The sequence below is a fragment of the Mastomys coucha genome, unplaced genomic scaffold (genome assembly GCF_008632895.1).
Source record: "Mastomys coucha isolate ucsf_1 unplaced genomic scaffold, UCSF_Mcou_1 pScaffold1, whole genome shotgun sequence".
NCBI lineage: Eukaryota > Metazoa > Chordata > Mammalia > Rodentia > Muridae > Mastomys > Mastomys coucha.
The window spans coordinates 41,516,605-41,538,712 of NW_022196891.1; the positions used below are offsets into that span (position 1 = coordinate 41,516,605).

Here is a 22,108-nt window from a genome sequence, read left to right on the forward strand (position 1 = left end):
ACTCTCTTCTATACCTATTATCCTCAGGTTTGGTCTTCTCAGTGTGTCCTGGATTTCCTGGATGTTTTCAGTTAGGAGCTTTTTGCTTTTTGCATTTTCGTAAAGCTGATATTATAGTAATGCATCACTTTTCCCAAAGTGTACATTAATACTAAACAGTTAATATTTCTGTGGCACTTTTAGGTTTTTAAGTATGTTAACATTTTTGAAGATGGCTTATCAGTTTTATTTATACATTCAATTAAACTCAAGTTTATGTATATCATATAAAATATAAATGTTATGTTAAACTTATATTTGAAACAGAAACCCATTTTACTAGGCAAATTAATGTCTTTCATTCATATATAAAGAGAATAGAAAAGTGTTCAAAATTCTCAACATTGTGTTCAGATGTGTCTTAAAAAAGAATGCTGTATCATATAGTCATTTTTAAAGTGGCCTGGATACACACAGACAGGTCACACCCATCAAACATAAGTAAGAACTCCTGCTAATGATACATGGACACAAACATAAGATAATATCATAATCACCCACAAATCAGCTCACAAAATTAAACATATTTTGGGTTGGGGAGCATGCTCATAGAGGCAAAGCGGTGGGAGGAGAAGGCAGATGTGGGGTAGGGGCTTTTAGGAAGGGTAACCAGGAAGTGGGATATCATTTGAGATGTAAATGAATGATTAATAAATGAATTTGTAGTTCTCTATCACTTTCTTCTTTATCAGTTTTAATATTTTTGAAGTTGGTTTATCAATTTTATTTATATATTCAATTAAATTCATGTTTATATATGTCATGTAAAATATAAATGTTATGTTAAACTTATATTTGAAACAGAAATCCATTTTACTGTGCAAATTTATATTTTTTCATTCATATATAAAGAGTATTCATATATTCACTGATAAATGCTGTTTCTTCTTTATCACTTCCTCCATTTTCCCCAAACTTATTCTTCTTGCTTATGTTAAAAGTATGCATTGTCATTTTAATTTAAAATATCAAAGTTATAAAAACATGGAAAGACAGTACTTGTCAGGTTGTATTTAGAAATCCTTGGTATTTGTCTATCATCAGATTTCTACCAATGCCACTCCTGTCCATCATTTTATCGTAACTCAAGTTCTCTGTCTATATAGTTCTCACTCAAGTCCATTCTGCTTACCTTCAGAGAGTCATACTGAAGGGAATAATTATCTCAACACTTTGTGCTAAGACTGCACATTTTATGCAAACCTCTTATGACTTCTCAATTCTCCAATACATGGTTCTGATCTGATTTTACAGACCATCTTTCAAAATTACTTTTTAAAATTTTCTACTTCAAAGTTCATCTTTTCACTGTAGGTCTCACTTAAGGTGAACAACCAAGGTCAGGATGAGCATGTAACTGGAATTCTGTGGATTGGTCCTCACACCGATTTCACTCTGAATTCTGTGGACCAGTCCTCACACCGATTGCACTCTGAATTCTGTAGAATGGTCCTCACACTGATTTCACTCTGAATTCTGTGGACCAGTCCTCACACTGATTTCACTCTGAATTCTGTGGAATGGTCCTCACACTGATTTCACTCGGTATTTGTCTCATCCTTACCAATTACGATCTTCTGACTTCTTCTCGTGCTCAAACTTTGGTCTGAATGCTGTTCTGACTCTCATCAAAGGATCTGGAATAAAAACCAGCTTCTGACCTTTCATCATCTCTGGAGGATATTTAGTCATTTGATCTGGTGTTGTTTCTAGTCCATGGCCATATCTTATCATGTCTTTCAGATTAGATTCAGGTCTTAAGGAAATAGACTGAGTATTTAATTGTGTGTATGCATGGTTGTATGTGTGTGGGTATGCAGGTGCCCCATGAGGCCATAGCAGGGCTATGGCTCCTTTAGAGCCATTTGATATGGGTATGGCAAACTAAAATCTGATCCTCTGCAAGAGCAGCATGTGCCCTTCACCACTGAGATGTCTATCCAGTTGCTTCTTTTGATTTTCTTAGTCCATGTGGATTAGTGAAATAATTGTAAAGTATTCATTTCTTCTTACATATAATAGAGTGCTCCATACATAATAATATTATCAGCTTAGATATATTATTAATAATGTGGACTATGAAAATATAATTTAGTAGATTGCAATGAAAATTAATGTTTTCATTGTGCTCGATAGACAGGGAGTATCTTGTGCATCGCCACAAAATAGCTACAAGATTAAAATTTATTATTGCAAAGTAAATAAATTCTTATACTTAATCCTGTTCATAATGTACAAAAGGAAAAATATGTATGTCTTCCTTTATGTGCGTTAGAGGGCTTCGGGTCTGATTTAATACTTTTCAGTTTCTTATCTGTGCTGACCTCTTTTTCTCATCTGTAATTTTTTTCAGGCATTGATATTAGAGAACACAGATTTGAGGTACATTAATTGTATGATGCATCTCATTTAAAAGCATTCTTCTCCTTCATAAGATCTAGGGAACTGTCATAGCAGTTTAATTCCTGGTAAAGATATTTCTTTTAGTCATAATGATAAGTGATTTCACAATTTTATTTTTCTTTATGGCCAGAGGTTCACATTTTTATTTTAATTATGAGATTAATTTTTAAAAAATCCCACACTTCATTCTTTACAGAAATACTCACTACAGAACTAGAAATATTTAAGATGTAACTTCAGCAAGTGTTGTAGGTAACTGATGAGCCTCATTGTAATGGCCTTGGGATACGCAAAGGAATGATGTTTCGCTTATGCTCAGAGTGAAGCTAACATATCTTCAAGGGAGAAAATGGAAGAGGTATTTGAATTTTATGTTCACATTAGGGAGCTGAGTCCTGTCTATTTTAGAAGACTAGTATTTATTTTCTATGAATTTAGTAACGAGTTGTCAATTTATTTCTAGTTGAATGTGACAGTAGTAAGGTTTCAAAGCCTACTGAAGACAAGAAACATTAAACTTCTGATTTATGAGATTAGGTTATATGTGTTATTTTGAGTGAAAGTCAACTTTTCCTTTGTCATTTCAATAGAAAAAAATGAATGGCCTATAAAACTGTAATAGTTGATCTGTCAGAAATTACTTCCAAGTGTATAATGTTTTTACAAAGTGAGTTAAGCTATTTTAATCATATTTATAAGTGAAAGTATAAGATAATGATATTATTGGTTTCTAGAGTTTTATCCTAGTAAATAGTTTTAATTATGATAGAAATGCATACAAATAATTTTAGAATTTATTAATTCTCTATCTAATTTTGGTGTGTTCCTTATAATTCATATAGTACTGTGATAGATATCCCACAGTACACACATATTTTTGTCAATAAAAATTTCTAGAAATAAGTTTATGAGATAAATTTTATGCACAATTTATACTTTGGTACTTATTGGTAAACTGTTCATTAGAAGTATTGTATTGATTGGTACTATTATATGGAACATTCCTCTAAAATTTTTTAACAATTAGATTTTATTATAAAATCATTTTAATTGACAAAAAAATTCCATGAGATGTACAATTCCTGTTTTATTGAGACTCTTATTTGGAATTAAAATATATTTCATTTAGAAAAATACAATAAACTGTGAAAGCAAATTATCATTCAGCTACCAAGCACTTAAATTATCAATTTAAAATCAACTTATTCCATGTTATCTATATTTAAGCTTTATCTCTAATTTTTATACTTCTAATTATGATACCTCCAATCTTGAAAATAGTGAGTATATCTTACACTGGAATGTGACTGTCAATAAGACTATAACATTAAACATGCCTTTATTTTTAAAATAGAGGCTATTATACTCATTTTTCATAGGTGGCACAATTACTAATGCCAATCAATTGGATTTTCGTTCTTGAAATAAAGGCAAACTTATTGGTAACCTGGGAATATAAATTAAAAATAGTAAATATCCTTAATTAATTGCTAGAGTTGCTGAATGCAGAGTTTCAATCTTATCATTTTAACTTTTTTCTAGTATTTTTGTGCATGTGATTGGAAATACAAACTTTCTATATTTACCAGATGCTCGATTAATTATTTACTAGGCCTTTGCTTTCCAGATGGCAAACTCTATAAAGATTGCTTTCTGTTTCCTTTGTAAATTGTAGTAATTTTTCATAACGTACAGTACATATCTATTGAAACTCAGCATTTTTGTCCTTATACGTTCCTACTTTCTTGAGTTTACGTGATCTGTGGCATTGTTGATCCTACTTGTCACAAGGAATTTTTTTTACTATCTGGGTTAATTTTTATAGTAGTGGTGTTGTCCTAAGCTCTACTCACGTTGTTTTCTTTTGTAATTTTTTTAAACCCCTATCTCTAGCTCTGCATTAGGCTGTGTGAGATCTGTTTTACACTCTTAACATCTTCTTAAGTATTTAAAAGTACATTAAAGTACATCAACAATTAAATTAGATACAAAAATGTACATTTAAAGGTATATGTGTAATGAGACTCTCTTTAGTTTTCAAGAAATCATTGATCATTATTTTGAAAAATATCATCATATAGTTTCTGATAGTTGTAAGAAGACAAACTTAGTCCTCCTTCCATCTCCAGGCGTAACAAAAAGCAGGACCAAAGTGGCTGGAACTGGAGCAGGCCAAGACTTTGTTGTTCTTATTGTTTTGAGAACATGATATGATTACATCATATTTCTCTTCCCTTTCACCCATCATATTTCATCATATTTCTCTTTCCATAATTACATCATATTCCTCTTACCATTCATCCATTCTGGCTTCTTGTAAGAGCCAGAAGATCAGAGAGTTGGCTGTGAGATTGGGTCTCCTATTAATGTCAAGCTATAGCCACAAAACTTCAACAGCATGACTCTCCAAATATGGTCTGTTTTAGCATGATGCCAACAGACATGCTAAACTCAGAGAGGAGAAGCCCACATAGCTTCAAGCTTACAGAAAGAACTACAGGCAACTGAGGTGTTTTGAGAGTAGGCCAGGACTCTTTGAAGGACTCTTTTGACTTCACAATCATGCTTGGAAAATGTAGATACATACACTAGCTTATTAGCATTGTTCACTGACTCTATGCAAGTGGCTAATATAACTCATGTCCCTCTTATGTGATGGAGATATACATGGAGAGACTACTTCTAAAGTCTAAGGGGTGGGCAGGTGAAGTGGTAGGATATGTATGTAACCATGACATTTGGAAAACGAAGACAACAGGATCACAGCAGGCTAGTCTAAACTGCATAGAGTGACCCTGTATCTACAACAACATGAACACAACTCGCAGCGGGAATAGAGCATATTTTAAGTGCAAAGTACATCAATGTATCTAGAGCATCAAAATACTGGGTTTCAATTTGTAAAATTACTTCTCATCATCACTTGAAGAACATAAAGTAACTTTGAAGTAAATATCATTACTTATGCTTCTTTTACATGTGAAAATGTTCACACACTTAGGTTATAAACCCAGCTGCTAGCACTTAAAATTCGAAGATAAGTATTGTAATCATCTGGAGAATCTATGTTGAAGTTGTTCTTTTTATCTTGTGTTCAGTAACACAGGATAGTCCATCCTTGTTTTACTCATAAGTATTAAAATATTTTAAAATAATTCCACTCCTCCAAGTGATATAATACTAAGAGACATCTCATTACTATAATACCATATTTAGCATTCCACATTCCAGTAACAAAAAGACTATCCAGACTTGTGAATCAATAAAGTCAATAATCATTCCATCATCTTGGTACTCAGGTGCTGTAATTTCAGAATCCATATATAGATGTATTATTATTCATCATGAAATCACCATATTTCTATCTCTGTAATTTATCAAATATTATTAGTGTCTCAACTAAAACATTACTCTTTTTTACATAATAACTTTAAGAGAGTCATATTCTTCCTTTAGGATCTGTTTGCCCAAGTTAGTCATAGCAAAGTAGAACTAAAATTTGAATGGCAAGGTTTTCTATATTATTTTCATCCTCATATCAGTATAATTAAAGTCAGAGAGGAGGAAATTTTAGGAAAGGGAAGCAGATCTCTGTGAGTTAAAGGCCAGTCTGGTCCTACATATGGAGATCTAGGTCAGCCAGACCTACATAGTAAAACACTGCCTCAAAACAAAATTTAAATACAAAGATGCTAAGTTCTTCTTTATCACCATTAAGTAAGTCTTTATGTTCATTAAAGGAGTCTTACCTTCCCTCTCCATCTTAGACCTGTCAGTTTCCTATTATTTACATCTAAATTTTGAATGATTGTGCAGTGAAGATATTTGTTGGCATGTAATAGATTATGTGTGCTTGCCTTTGACAAGGTATAATTTAGCCTATTTTAAATATTCGTGTTAGAAAAGATGAGCAGTATTTAAAAGTACATTAAACTAATATAAGCTTCTATTGATATGGATTTTTCAGTGTAAAGATGTCAATATATGTATATATGCATGTATACAGACATACTGTTGCTATTTTATTATGATTAGATTTCCAAGTGCAATGTAGTCATTATTCATATTTTCCCACGAGAAACTCACATTGAGGTGAAATACTATTCTTTAGGGAAAAATACTCTCATCTCAGTTCTATAACTAGTGTAATAGAAAGTCTCAGTTAAATGCAGCAGGCATAAATAAATAAATAAATAAATCTTCACAACAGTCCTCAGAAAGGGAGAAATCATGCTCAAATGTAGAACAATAATTAACCCCAAATAAAAGCTCAAGTGATAAGAGCATTTTCTTAGCATCTTATAAGATTTTCCATGACTTTAATAACATTATTTTAACAAAAATGGAACTATAATTGATGTTCCTTGCAAGACTAATTGATCATCTCATTTTAAACAAAGCTATTTTGATTTTTTCCCTTTGATTTTTTTTTGTGTTCTTTGTGTGTGAGAGAGAGTGTGTGTGCCTGTGTATGTGTGTATATGTGATATGTGTACCTGTGTGCACTGAATACCTCTCTCCCTCTTCCCCCCTCTCCCTCTCCTACCCCTCTCTCCCTCCCTCCATCCCCCTTACCCTCTCCCCAATTCTTCTCCCCCTCCCTTTCCCTCTCTCTTTCTCTCTCCCTCTCTCTCTCTTTCTCTCTCTCTCCCTCTCTCTCTCTCTCTTTCTCTCTCTCTCTCTGTACATGCCAAGGAGGAAATTGTTGGCTGTTTTTTCTCTATTCCTTATTGTCTAGAAAAAGGGTCTAGAATTAACTCTGTTGCCTACTCTTTCAAGCCAGCAAGCTCTAAGGATCTGTCTCTGCCCTCCAATGCTTAGCTACAGGTTTGCATAGTCATGCCTGACTTTTTCTGTGAGCTCTGGGGATGCAAACTCTGATTCTTGTGCTTTTACTGTAATGGTACTAATTGACTGAGTCTTCTATTCAATCCCTACACTCGTGTCTGTTTAAATAGTTTATAACCAGCCTACATAATGTTTCTATTTGTACTTAGATGTATGCTTGCCTCATCTATTAGTTTTGATGGGGATGAACAGCAAAGCATCATATAAACACACATCACTTTCTCATTTCCCTGCCCTTCCTCTCAACCCTGCCATGTCCCATATTCATTCTTTCTCAAATTAATGGCCTCTTTTGCTTATTAAATACTAGTACTATTGTTTACAGGAGCCTGTTTTAACAAATTATTTAATATAGTGCTATAATCTTTCTAATAAATATTATAGTAAGGAATCTCTTGGTTGTGTACTTTTCTGACTCACATCTTCATCTTTTTTCCCTTTGAATGTCTGTTTTTCTTATAGGTAGTCTCAGTACTTACTTATGTAATTTTCCTAAATTTGTTCCCTTAAGTGCTGATTGTTCTGTCTTCCTGTGTTTCTCAAATGCTCCTCTTGATAATTTTTTCTCTGTACCGTTCTTCGAAACTTTCACTGGCTCTGCACTTTAATTTCCTCATCAAGCTTGCCATCTATCTAAGCAGCTCCCCCAGGTTAAATTTGCATGTATCCATTGTACACAGAGTTGGCTTTTATAATGGTAATTTCCCTTTTGTTATGTGCCTTTTGACTATGGCATCTTTTGATTTAGAACTTTTCAGCTATTGTTTTTCCCCAACTACTCAATATTCTGAGGAAGGGCCTGGGAGTCACTGTCTTCCATTTCCTCCCTTTTGACATATTCTATTTATTTTCATATTTCATGACTTATTTCACTTTGCCTGTCCCTTTAGTAAAGCAAAATCCCTGTCTGACATTTTTACAATAAATTCTAGCACCCTCTCTTCCCTTGCTGAAGACCACACCCAGTAATGCAACAGGTTTCCGTTTTCTGAAAAACAAATCTGAGATAATGTTGTTCCCTGACCAGATGCCATGCAAAGCAATGTAATTTCCTTCACAGGGAACCTTTATGCAAAGACAGAGAGAGGCAGCTGCCTCTGTGAAGTGAAGCAGGGAGATTCTTTTGCTCCAACATAAATGTCTCAGTTTCCAAAACCATTATATTTAGTATTTCCATCTCTGTACTTTATGTTAACAAATTGAATTCTCTATGAACAAAACACAACACTTAGGTTTTTTTAAAATAAAAATATAATTGAGTCACTTCACTTGCAAGTGAAATTTGCAAAGCAGGTACTGAATGTACACTGACCCTTTATCCATTTTTGTCTTTCCGCTTTCTTTTATCATGGTGTGTTTATCGAAGTTATAAAAGACTCAGGGCATGTTACTGTAATCTCTACTCCAAATTTTATTCATATTTAATTTGCTTTGCTTATGATTTCTTTTTTCTGTTCTCAATATTTAATCCAGAATGTTTGAATGTATTATTCTTTAGGTAGGAAAAACTGACAGAAGCAATTAAAAATTCACCTTTACATACCCTTTAGAAGGTTAAGCAATATGAACAGAGGTGAATTTGGGGTTAAAATGTGGGAATATTTGCTGGGTAAGGGGTTCTTGGCTTGAAGGTTTTATTCTTTTGGGAATCCTGAAAAGCCAGGAGTACCTAATGCCCTTTACTTAGGGGATCTCAAAAGTAAGGAGCAATAGAACTGAAGGATTGCAATTATATTTAAGAAAAAACATATCTATGATTATAACCTCTGAAAATATTTGGAAACAATAAAATATGCACCATTGACTAGAGCCCCATATTTACAAATTCCCCCTAAGGGATGCAAATGTGTGGTCTTTGAATGACATATTAATATGGGAATGGGCTTTGATACTCAAAGTTTTGGAGCAGTTAGGTTTAATTAAGGCCTTGCAATAGGGTCTTTTTTCCTGATTATACACAATTTATAGTCAACCTTAACAGTCCAAATTCTATGTATCTATGTATAAATAGATCTCAGGTTTTAATAGGACAACTATCTAAGTCATATCCCTAGTACCCTGAGGGGAAAAGTCTTTGTAACTGTCTGTTTCCCTGGAAGAATCTTCTGTAGGCCCTGCACAGTCAAGATATTGGATTACCAGCTCCACTCTTAATTTCCTGGAAACATATTATGTAGCTATGAGTACATTTTAAGAAAAAACAGTGTTAAATGTTTTTAAAATATGAGATACACACAAAATTCATTTGCTGGGGTATGTGTAAATGTGTATTTATGACTTTGGCTTTATTTTAAAGTACATTTCTCTCTCTTTGATATAGTGTGAAATAAAAAAAGCTTGACTATTAGAAATGAAAAACTTCTATCCCTGGTGCTCATTATTTTCTGATCAGGCTCTTGTTATTATACAAAAGCATGAGTTTTTTTTAGAATTCATTAGGAAGTCATTTGATTTATTCTACTCTACATCCAACTAATAAGTCTTTTACTCATCATCATGTTCTTATAATATATGAATATGCAAATAATTTATAGAAAAGCAATTTAAAAGGCATAAAATAAAATCAATAAGCACTTGTTTCTTCTAATAAAGTGTTAATAACTCCCTCAGTTATTTGTGTTTTTAGTGTTTAGTACCTGGAGTTATAATTAGAAAACAGTGAGGATCAGGAGGATTTTTATATGAGTTGCATTTCATCAATGTGCCTTGGGATTAGAAATTCCCCAAGTCATAAACTTCCCATCTATTTCCCCTGGAAATTCAGCCCTAATGTCAAGTCATTATAAGTTTATTAGGTCCTTGTCATAATACCAGTTATAAATTAGATCATTTTATAGTCTCAAGAATGGAAAAGTAATTAAATTGGTGGCTTTAATAGTTGATGGACAGTTTCAAAGAGTTTATTTCTCTTGGAAAATCAAGGTATATTGTTCTTTTTATCTTCCCAAGAAGTGGTGAATGGAAAAATGGGGCTGTACAGAATTCTACATGTAACAGACTAAGATAAGTTTAGCATGAATATTGACTTGATTTTATTAACAAGTATTAAAATATGTATTTAAATATGTGAAGTTTTTGCTTTAAAATTTAAATATTAGGATTTTTCTTCATTAATATATGAACTCAGTTTCAAAGCAGGTATTTAATTTGGTGAATTAAAGGTAGTCATGTTAATATTACAGTCTATTCTTTGAAAATATGCTAATTGAAGCCTTTATAAAATGACATGGAGATTAAATCTTTGTAAATTCTTAAGTGTTATAATTAGTCTTTATGGTTTCTTTCCTCTCCAGACTCAAAAGAATACAAATGATTAAAGTCAGCTAAATTGAAAAGGAAATCTTGAGTATCTTTATTCATTTAGCTAATTCTAAACTTGTCTTCTTGCCTCTCGTGTTATTTATTATTTTCATTTCACTCTGGAAATACTAATGCAGCTACAGAAAATTAAACGAACAGTATATTACATCATAAAAATCATGTTCCAAAGTGTCTTGAGTCAGTCTTCAGCAGCTCTGTTAGAATATACGTGTTTTTTAATGTGAAAATCTTGGAGATATACAATTCCTTACCCTACAACCTGAGTCCAATGTAATTTTTCAGTGGATGAAGCTCTTCAAGATGGGGTGCTCAGATTCTTAGCTTCCTAAGCCAGTATTGTAATGATGAGCACTGTATATGTATATCTGTAAAATGTGTTTTGTTAGTGTTTAGTCAGTAATAGACTAGCTTAAATAGGTGGCATTATGTAAAAAACTTCATTGTGTTTTCTTAACATGCTTCAACTACCATTGTGTACTAGATAATGCTTTACACATCTTCCTGTGTCTTATAATATCTTTTACCAAGTATACCTTTTGTATGTTTTGGTTATCAAAACAATTTTACTTCTCAGAAACGACAGGTAATGTGACCACACTCCTTCAGATTACCCTTTGCCATCATTTTTGGAAAGAATGGGCAGTTGAGTAATCTTACTGTAACTATACAACAATGAGGAGAAGCCTGTGAATCTGTTAAGAGAATCCATCACTCTTTTGACTTCTATACAGTATAGTTCTGAATTGGTAGACATGAACACAGTAATTTATTTTATCATAGAAACATAGAAATATATGATATATAATATAATGATATATAATATAATATTGAATGTTTGAGTATATATAATAGACAATAATATAAAATAATGTATTTATATTATATACATATGATATATCATATGTATACATGGTATAATTTAAATGGTATGATCTGAAACTATACTAGCATTAATTTTGACCTTTGTCTAAAAGTTAAGAAGAATGATTCAGTGACTAAAACTTAAATCTAAATACCACTAGTCTCATAATGATCTACAGGATATAGAATGAAAGGATAAAAGTTCTGATCAAAACAGAAGCAGAGAAGAACAGCAGTTAGGAGATATACACTCCCTCTGACACACTCTAGCAGAATGCGGTATGATTTTTCCCAGCTAAGTGCTCTGGGACACCTTTCTAACAAATTACAAAAAGATGTGTCTAGTTGTGATTGAAAACTGTTACAGAATCAGATCAAGTGTTCACTTAAAAATGGCTACCTCAGATTCTTTTCTGTTTATAAACCACAATTTTTCATTTTCACGAACAGATAAATTTAAAAAATAGTCAACAATGGTCCATTGCACAGGTGTTAATCTAACTATAACTTGTACACATAACCTTAGTGAGAATCTCGTGGGAAGACCTACTTTAACATTAATTTTGTTTATTTTTTATTTTTAATAATTAACAGGAGAAAAGTAGAAATATATATTTTATCTTTTGTTTTGTACATGAGTTTATTTTCCAAGAAAAATGTTTTGAAACTACACAAATGAAGTTGAAATGAGTTGTCATAATTAAAAGTTTATTTTACTCTAGAAGTTGATTGATTCTGCCTCTCTTTGTTAATTGGTTACAGAATGATTTCATACCTACCCAAAAGTTCACTTCTGCCCTCACTTTAATGTTAAATGTAATGGTTAGCATATATTTATGATGATGGTGATGACAGAGAATTATTAAATATCTGTAATAGCTCTTGTACTAATTACTTTTTTAAAATAATGCTTAATTTAAAAAAAAAGTCTTACTTTTTAAATAGGCAATCTTTTCCTTGAGTGTGAACAGTGATGGATACATTTCTGGTAAAGCACTGGAATTACCTTTGAAAGAGATAACCTAGAGAAAAGTATCTTAATTAGGAACTAAATTATACCTGACTTAGGAGTGTCTCTCTCCATCACACCTTTACTCCTGTTTTTCTTGTAGAAGAAAAGTCTTAGGAGAGAACAGTATCATGGCACATCCAAAACAAAGAAGTGAGGTCAACACAAAACGTTTTGACAATGCTCTGAGAGACCCATTGCCCAACTCTAGGAGACAGGAAGTTATAAGTGGCCTGTTGGGGTGAGAGCTTGTCATGTCCCTCAGCAAACCAAGACTTAGGTTTTACTCCTTTCCCAATTGCTCAGAAGCAATTAGCAGAAGTAATTAATACTGTTACCTTGTGAATTCTTTGGCTGCTTGATTTAGTTTCAAATCATATGGACAAAGGTAGTATCTTCTAAGTATATACGGAGGCATAATTGATATTTATAGGGTTGTTGAATATATTTCTTTTAAATATAATACAGTACCTTAATATTCTCTATTGATTTCCTAAAAACAGACCTTAAATGGTAGAGCTATTAATACTTATTATTTTAGAACTACAAAAAAGAATCCAATGAACTATCAGAAATTTGGCACATGATACAAACTTTGAACATGTAATTGTGTGTACATAAATACTAATGTAGTTCATGGAAGAAGAGAGACAAAGATAGAGGAACCATTCATCTTGAGCCAGAAATGTATTTATTGACTATCAGAATCTTATTAAGCTGAGAATTAAACCTATATGGATTTTTTTTAAAAAAAATCTAAAGATACCATTGGATTTTTAACTTTATTTTGTGTGAAATTATGGCAGATTTTCAGTCTTAAGGATAAAACTGAAAAAACTGGTGAAAAGAATAAGCTGTATGTATCCATTTTAGCAGTACTATGGTCATCATCTTAAGTTTTCTCTAAATCAGCTAAATTACAAAAAAAAATTCAATATATTAAGTATGTATTGTATCCTATTTTTAACCCCAACTTCGCAGTAACAAATAACTTATTATTTTGGGGTTTGATAATTATTTTCTTTGTATTTGATGAAGGTTTTATTACTCATCCTAGTCTTAGCAAAATAAAGGAGGGAGATGATATTTTCCTTTCATCCTTGTTCTATAATTCTCTCGGCTCAGCGATTCTGCGTCTTGTCTCTTCTTTCCTCCTGTGAAGTCTGATATTATTCTCTGTTCAATTTTCCTTTTCAAATTTGAATCAAACTATTTGGCAGAGTGTCAGTGCTCTGACAGTCTGTGACAATATATTATTTTGTGTGAATGTTAGCAAATGATTAGCTAGTAAAAGTTTTTCATTTTATGATTCTCAGCTTGCTGAGTTTGATGAATATGATCTAATATCTGGAATTTTTATCTTTAAATGTCATCAGTATCCTCTTTGTAGTGGTTTTTTTAATAACAAAGTTTAAATGACTTTATACTCACACAAATGTGATGCAGGGGAAGCCACTTCTTGTTCCCTTGATGTGGTCCTTGCTCTCCAGGCTGATGCGAAGATCCTGCTTCTATAATGGGGTTGTCTTCAACAGGTAACTTTTCTATAACATGCTCCCTACCATATATATTTATTTTCTAAGCAATCTTCAGACAACCACATTATTCTTTAGCTTAGTTTCTGAACACCACTGAATCCATTTCATGCTCAAGATATTTAAATTATAGCTTTTAGGATTTTTTTGTTTCTATTAAGTTGTAATAAATCAAATCCACTCATTACCCCCAAATGTTCTGGTCTCTGTTTATTGACCTAGTGCTTGAATGTGTATCCTGGAATTTTCACACTGTTGTTACTTACCCTGTGGTATGTAAATTATTTTTTCAGTCAAAAAAAATGTAAATCTTTACTTTGCAATTGTACTCTGACGACAGAGATCAATTTGAAAAAAAAATAATGACAAACTTTTTCCTTCTGAAGGATGTATTTGCATGGCTTCATATGGTCTAAATGTTTGCATGGGAAATTCATCTCTCATTTCACACCTGCATACCTTATTTTTTAGTTTCGGTCAATCAACGTGCATCTGTAGGACACTTAAAATGTCGAGGAAGCTTTCAGTATACAAATAACATTTATCAAGAGAAGACATTGTAGAAAACTGTCAAACTATTTAATAAGCTTGAGAGTAATGGGAGATACTTGAAATATGAAAGAAGTATACCAGCTACTGGAGTGAAATCATCCTTAATGACTGTTTTACTTAGGAACTGAAGACAAATCAAACCAAATCAATATGGGTTTACTATGGCATGATTTACCACACACGAAAACAGTTGATGAGATGGTGAGTTGGCTCAGTGGGTCAAGACACTTGCTCCTAGGCCCGATAACCTCTATTTTAATCCTTGGATACAAGAGCTCTGATTCTAACAAGTTGATTTTTTTGTTGTTGTTGTTTACACACAAATGAAGAAATAAATAAATGTAATAAAACATGATTAGCAAACAAATATAGAATAATATTTATTTTCTTTTAATTTTCAACAGGTTTGTGTTGTTAGCAAAATATGAAACCAAGAGTTAATAAAATGTGTTAGATAATAAATCATTTGATGTGAATATATGAAGACCTGAGTTTGGATCCCTAACAACCACACAAAAATTTGAGAGGCCCCTGAGGTGGACCTGTATATGCCACTCCTGAGGGTGTAGAGACAGAAAGATCCCTAGGTTTTCTGGCCAGCCAGTCTAGACAAATCAGTAAGTTTCAGGTCCAGTGAGAGATATTATCTCAAAATCTACGGTGCAGAGAGGCAAAGAGGAGACAACCAATGTTGACCTCTAACCTATACAGACCTGCGCACCTGTATTCTCTTTTTACACACACACACGAACTGATGAGATGTACACACATATGAAATGAACATGTAGACACACACAAATGTGACAATGCATATTTGTGAGTAGTTAATGTTCAGGACTTGGTGCTTCTAGGGGGAATTTTTAGTCATTTTAAGTGAGCTTAAAGAACATGACTTATTTTTGAGTCTCAATGAGTTATCACATTTGGATATTGATACTCTTCCCTAAGATTTAAGACTAAATTTTCTAAACCACTTTCAACCTGGAATTTAGTCCTTAGATATAGTACAACAATTTTATAGAGAATTGATAAACTCTGTTTAAAATAAAACCTTATATATGGTTTTCTTAAACTTTTTAATTCACAAGTAATTGCTTAGAGAGAACAGTGTCAGATATGGATGTATTTTAATGCAACATTCAACAACTCAGCACATTTGTTCTAGGCCTAGTTTTCTACCTTTGGAGACCTTTATGTTCCATCTTTCATACGCAGTTTGTAGGCTGGAGCTCATGCAAATAGTAAGGAGTAAATTAAGTAGCCCATTCATGCATTTACCGCACAGATTGCCACCATAGTAAATAAACAAGCAAATACTAGCCATCACTCCTTGAAAAAAAGCATGTTTTAAAATAAAAACTCAACATGAGTATGAGTCAAATAAAATTTAGGATATAATTTCAATTAAAGTAAACTAATAACTAAAGGAGGATATAAATATAAATTAAAACAAACATAGGTGACATCCTTGAAAATAGAGAGACAGTTGCAGTATGTTTCAAAGTTACATTATTTAAGTATGTTAAAAAAAAAAAAGTCCTAGAAAAGTAGCAAAATCTCAGTAACCTCATGCTTGCCCTGTGAACAGGCAAAGCCTTGAAGCAGAGATGTGTATTCTCAGCACAGGGTTAGAAAGAAAGGTCACCTGCTTGAGAGAATTATGCATATTTTCTCCACACACTGGGTTTTGAAACTGATTTACAGAGTTTATAGAAAAGGCAGCCAAGGAAAGAAGAACTAAAGATATGGCCAGAGGTTTCGATGGAGGCATACTTTAGTCAGGGCTATGGGTGTTGTGAGAGAAATTTTAAGGATGAATGTGGTAATATATATGAAACACTCTCTGTTCCCTGGAAGAAAGGTTCTATAAAAACATAACGTATTGCTGATTCTTAGAATGAATGGTGAAGGTTGAAAGATTTTCAGACATAGGGAAAGGGCACATTCACAATCCAGTGAGAAGCAAAGATATTGAAAATGGAAGTCAGAAACAAGAAAGTGAAAGTAAAGCAATTTTAAAGCTCCTCTGGAGCTCAGGTGCTCTCTCTCTCTCTCTCTCTCTCTCTCTCTCTCTCACACACACACACACACACACACACACACACACACACACACACACACACACACACACACACACACACACACACACACACACACACATGAGAAAGAGAGGAGGTAGAGGGAGGGAGAGAAGGAAGGAGGGAGGGAGACTTAAAAACACAGTTATCGATATTCTAATATTCTTGTTACTTTGTAAAATTAGTTCTTAAAGGAGTTTTATTGTTGCAAAATAACTAATTTAGGCTTATAAAATTTAAATGTTATGGTGGTCAAGAAGACCAAACAGTGATTTGGGATGTCTGAGAAGGATATGAAACCAAAAGCACAGTAGGGACAGTACATTTAAAAGGGCTGGGGTGGAGTTCAGTGAGAGGGTGCTTCTTTGCCAGGCAGGAATTGTGGTTTTAATCTTTGGGCTTTATTCCCAGCACCACCACAATAAACGATAAAAGAGAAGTAATGTTTGGAGAAAAATTATTTTTCCAAACAGTTTTGGGCAGTGTTTCGAGGGATGAAATTAGTGAAGCACAGCTCCACAAAGTTCAGCACGGAATGGAATAACTGCCTCTCAAACGTACTTATGACCCATTTTCAGTGAATCAACTGCATTGGAGGGAAGGCACGGAAATGAGAGTGTGCCACCCACCGCGTCTCACGTGGAGCTGCTGATTATAAATCTGGAGCTCATAATTGACACAGAGGTGGCTCCTAGGTAACATGGCCTGCAGAATGCATTTGAAGCCAACCAAATGTCTGCAAGCCCCAATGAAAAGCGCTTCCACTGAAGGTCGGTCAGTACTCCTCCATTCAGGCTCCAAATCGGACTATGGTATTGATGTGCTAATTAGCCTGCACTATTGTGTTGTTACTAAGTAATTCTATCAGCTGGAATTTTATAGTTGAACAGAACATGAATCTAATAAGTGATGTCCTCTGACCTGAGAGAGAAACTTTAGGGAACTGATTTATTAGGTGATCATAAAGAATAATTCAATTTTATGGTGTTATGATAAATTGAAACTGAGTTTTGTTATACATCTGAAATACACTTGAAAAGTTAACAGTATTTTTCATTTGTGGCAACTGTGGTCATATAACTCATGAGTTTAGAATCTTATCAGAAGCTTTCACCAAACTATACTAAAATGATAGTATCTGGCTAATACCTCACTATCCCGTTAGAATATTCCTATGATGGTGGTTTTCATTTGTTTTGTTTCATTTGTTTTGTTGTTGTTGTTGTTGTTGTTGTTGTTGTTTTTAGATTTGGAAGAGGAAGACAAAGAGGGAGAGAGGGAGGGAAAGGGGGAGAGAGAAAATTAATTTTTAGCTTTGTTCATAAACCTTTCCTTTAGCCCTCTAACTCTTTCTTGAGTTTTTCATGCTACTTTCTTTGAATTACCCAGTTATTTATAAATTTGCTTTGAAACAATAGCCATCACCTTTTGTCTCCTCTGCCATGTTAATCCCTACCATAGTAATTCAAACATAAATCAGGCCTCCATTGGGTATCTCTGAGCCATCTTTGTACAGCATTCCCTTGGATACACACATATCCTACTCTGGAACCTTGGGTAACATGACTTTCTACTTCACTTAAAAACAGAGCATCCGAGCCTGGCAGTGGTGGTGCACGCCTTTAATCCTAGCACTTGGGAGGCAGAGACAGGTAGATTTCTGAGTTCAAGGACAGCCTGGTTTACAGAGTGAGTTCCAGGACAGCCAGGGCTATAGAGAGAAACCCTGTCTCGAAAAACCAAAACAGAGCATCCTCCAGAGGACACAGCACCCTGTAGAATTTGTCTTGTGTTACTTCTTTTGTACTGTGTCCAGTCAACACAGTGTTCAATCTGACCCTGTCACACTGATCAGTTGCTTGGTTTACCTTTCCAAATATCCTCATCCCTTGCTATCAGGACCCCTGCTTCTCCCTCCTTCCGGGTCCCCTCTCCATGGCCTTTCTCAGGGCTCTCTCATCTGATTCACATCAGTGTTAAAGAAGGATTAATATGACCAGGACATTTGTCTCTGCTGACATCATGTAGCCCCTATGCTTACTTAACTCTATCCTTTTTAGAGCTTTATTTTATCCATCAGCATGTGGTAACACAGCTCTTGGCTGACAAACTATCGTTCATTTCACGTCTTCTATTATTTTTTCTTAAGTTACAGGAAATCTTGAATTTAGGAGTTGCTTACATCCGTGTCATAATGCATCACATTCTTTGCAGTATCTAATGTTTAAAAATCTAGTGGAGCATTTTAGTCGCATTACACAAGCTTGCTAGTGGGATGGCATCATACCAGTGCACTGGTGTCTTGAGATGACAGATTCCTGGCTCTGTCGGGATGAAAGTCTCAGGAGTCGTACTTGGTCAGAGAGAAACAATAGAGAAGTTATTTGTTACATGAGTAAGAGCTCACAATTCTACTCCAAAGGATAACCTTGGTGATTTGATTTGTTTGAAATGGTATTGCGTCTTTTCCTGTTTCTTAAAAATTGACAGCAATTTCTGGGGCTTTGCCTCCCCTTTCTTAAATTTCTAAGCTTTAAAGCATAATCTTCTTCTAATAACAAATGTGTTTTCATTTCTAACATGCTTTCGTTCTGAAAACAAATAAGGTGATCCGTGCCACTGCGAACACGTCATTTCCATATTTGGGTTCTGTGTTTGAAATAGTCACTTTCTCATCTTACTTAACCTAAACCATGGCTAAATACATTTTTAAGTCAATATAATATATAAACTAAGGTAATTTTAAAAATCCCATCTCTTTTCACTTTAGCCAACCCTGTCTGACTTATTTTTGCCAATAGATGTCAGTGGTTGACTACATTAGTGAAATCAGTGCAGGCTCACTTGTTTATTCCACTTTAGAGAGGTATCTCATTCTTTAAGTTTTCTTTTATTATTTCAACCTGAGAAGTGATATTTATTACAGTGTGATAGATTTTACAACAGGATCTCTTAAAAATTCTATAATTTTCTGACATCGTTAAAATATTGAATTATTCAGGAACTATTAAACATTGAAATGATTTTAAGTGGTTGCTTTTTAAAAATAGGTTTATGTGTTTTTCTTTAGCCATACAGTTCTCAGACTACAAGAGGATGTTTTATTTTGTTGTGTTTTGGAGACATGGCCTCATACATTGACTGATATCAAGCCTGGTATATAAATGAGGATGACCTGGACCTTCCAAATCTCCTACCTTCTCATCCCGAGTGCTGGGTTACAAGCATAAGCAGGCTTGGTGGAATATTTTCATAAAGATTACATACCATCATCTATTTATTAATTATACACACTTACTAGATGCCAGGAATCTATGTTAAATACATGATTTATTTCATGAGCAAAAGAAAAGACAAGCCACAGAAGGGAAGAAAATATTTCCAAACTTAATGTAACAGAATTTGCACAAACAGAAATTACAAAAAATTTTTATGAGACAAAAAGTTAGTCATAGACCAACTGGAAACATGAAAAGAAGAGCTAAGCATGCAGCAGTAAAAGAAAACTTTTGACCAATACAGGCCAAAAAATGGCCAATAAATATATGAAAGAGTCTTAACCATTATTGTTATAGAAATAATGGAGTAACCACTCAGGGTATCTAAAAACCACTGTCGTAGCTAGGTAAGACTGGAAAATAGGATCTCACTCACCCACCACTTTTCAAGTGCTGAAGGTCAAACAAAGGGTCTTTCATACACTCTGCCACTGGTCTACTTTCTAACCCTTGGCTTTTCAAGACTAGGTCTCTGTGTGCCTTGGATTAACTTTGAGCTCACTATGTAGCTCAGACTAGCTTCATATCATTGATCCTCCTGCCTCTGTTTGTCATGGCTTGTGTGACATCACACCCTGTAGCAATCTTCAATTTTATGAGAATGCAAAATGTCATTTTTGGAAAATTGGCGGAAATATAAACATTTGCAATCCTTTCTGAGCATGATTTGATTTCTGAGCATGAGATGATTTCTAGATATGCATCTCACAAATATTCACAGAAATAGATGCACAGTTTAAATACATTTTTGCCAAGTCAATGACAGCTAAAATTAATCCATAAACATAAAAAAACTAAGCTTTTCGGAGTATAACAATTTAATGTGTTTCAAGGAAGGCATCTAGAATAATATTTTTTTAAACCTGTATGGCTTTACAGGTTTACATAGTATTGTACTGTGCTGTTTATAAACATGTTAAGTCTCTCATGTTGATTTTCACATTTAATTCCAAAACACAGCGGGTTGAGGTAGGAGTGTTTGGAGTCTAATGCTAGTCTGGGGTGTCAAGAGAATCTTAGCATATCCTGGGATACATAATGAAATCTGACTCAGAGAGAAAATCTGATTTTCTGGTTTTCTATAATATGCCATTTGCAATAAAATACTTATGTGATAGTCAAATTAGTAACATTTTCACAACTGTTAACAGAGAGATATTGAGACAGTTCCATCATGTCAATCTGATCACTATTCCAGATCCTGGATTCTCGAAGATTTTTTTACAGATAGGGAAACGTTTTTCTTTGGTCTAACAATGGACATTTTCAAAGTCTATAGCATGATATCAATCAATAGGCTAGATCACAGAGAGAGAACACTAAATGAAATATAAAATCTGAGATCATCATACATTAAAATAGCAAAGCTTCATACCTAAGTGCTTTTGAACTCCTTTCATAAATAAGGGTGCCAACATAGAAGCAATTGCTTTGTTCTTACCCATTATAACAAAGCGTATAGAAGAAACAAATCTTGCTACCCATTTGTTCTGAATCTGCATTACTACACATCTTCCTTATATTTAGCGTAATACTTATTTAACTCTGTTGATTGTGAATTATATGATTTAAACATACAACTTCCCAAGTTCCCTCTTCTGCTTCTCAGTGGATGTTTATTGCTGTGATTTGCTATGTATACAATTCCTCAACCCTAATAAAAAAAAACTTTTTTTTCTTGCATATTTTCTTTATTTGCATTTCAAATGTTATCCCCTTTTCCAGTTTCCCTCCCTCCCGGAAACACCCTATCACATCCTCCCTCCCCTCCTTCAATGAGGGTGTTCCTTCACCCACCCACTCACCCACTCCCAACATCACCACCCCCGCCCTTGATTCCCCTTCACTGAAGCATCTATGGAGCCTTCATAGGACCAAGAACCTCTCCTCCCATTGATGCATGACAAGGCCATCCTCTGCTACATATGTAGCTAGAGACATGTGTACTGCTTTGTTGATGGCTTAGTCCCAGGGAGTTCTGGGGTGTCTGGTTGGTTGATATTGTTGTTCTTCTTATGGGGTTGCAAACCCCTTCAACTCCTTCAGTCCTTTCTTTAAGGTCTAATTCTGTCTGTGTCTGAGATTTCCCCCATGGATACAAGATATTTCCTGCCTTTTAATTCTACCTGTCAGAGGAAATGAACCAAATCACGACTCTGAGATAGTAATATTTTGGGGACATTA

At 34.0% G+C, this 22,108-nt stretch overlaps 1 protein-coding gene across 1 annotated transcript in view; it reads right to left on the minus strand.

Moving 5' to 3' along the window:
- The window catches only part of Rgs21 (regulator of G protein signaling 21), a 48,131-nt gene extending 33,850 nt beyond the window's left edge, over positions 1 to 14,281 (minus strand). The window contains exon 1 of the mRNA XM_031341860.1: positions 13,913 to 14,281. The gene's annotated coding sequence lies outside the window, so the exon portion shown is untranslated. The remainder of the gene's footprint in view (positions 1 to 13,912) is intronic.
- Positions 14,282 to 22,108: the final 7,827 nt, after the last annotated feature.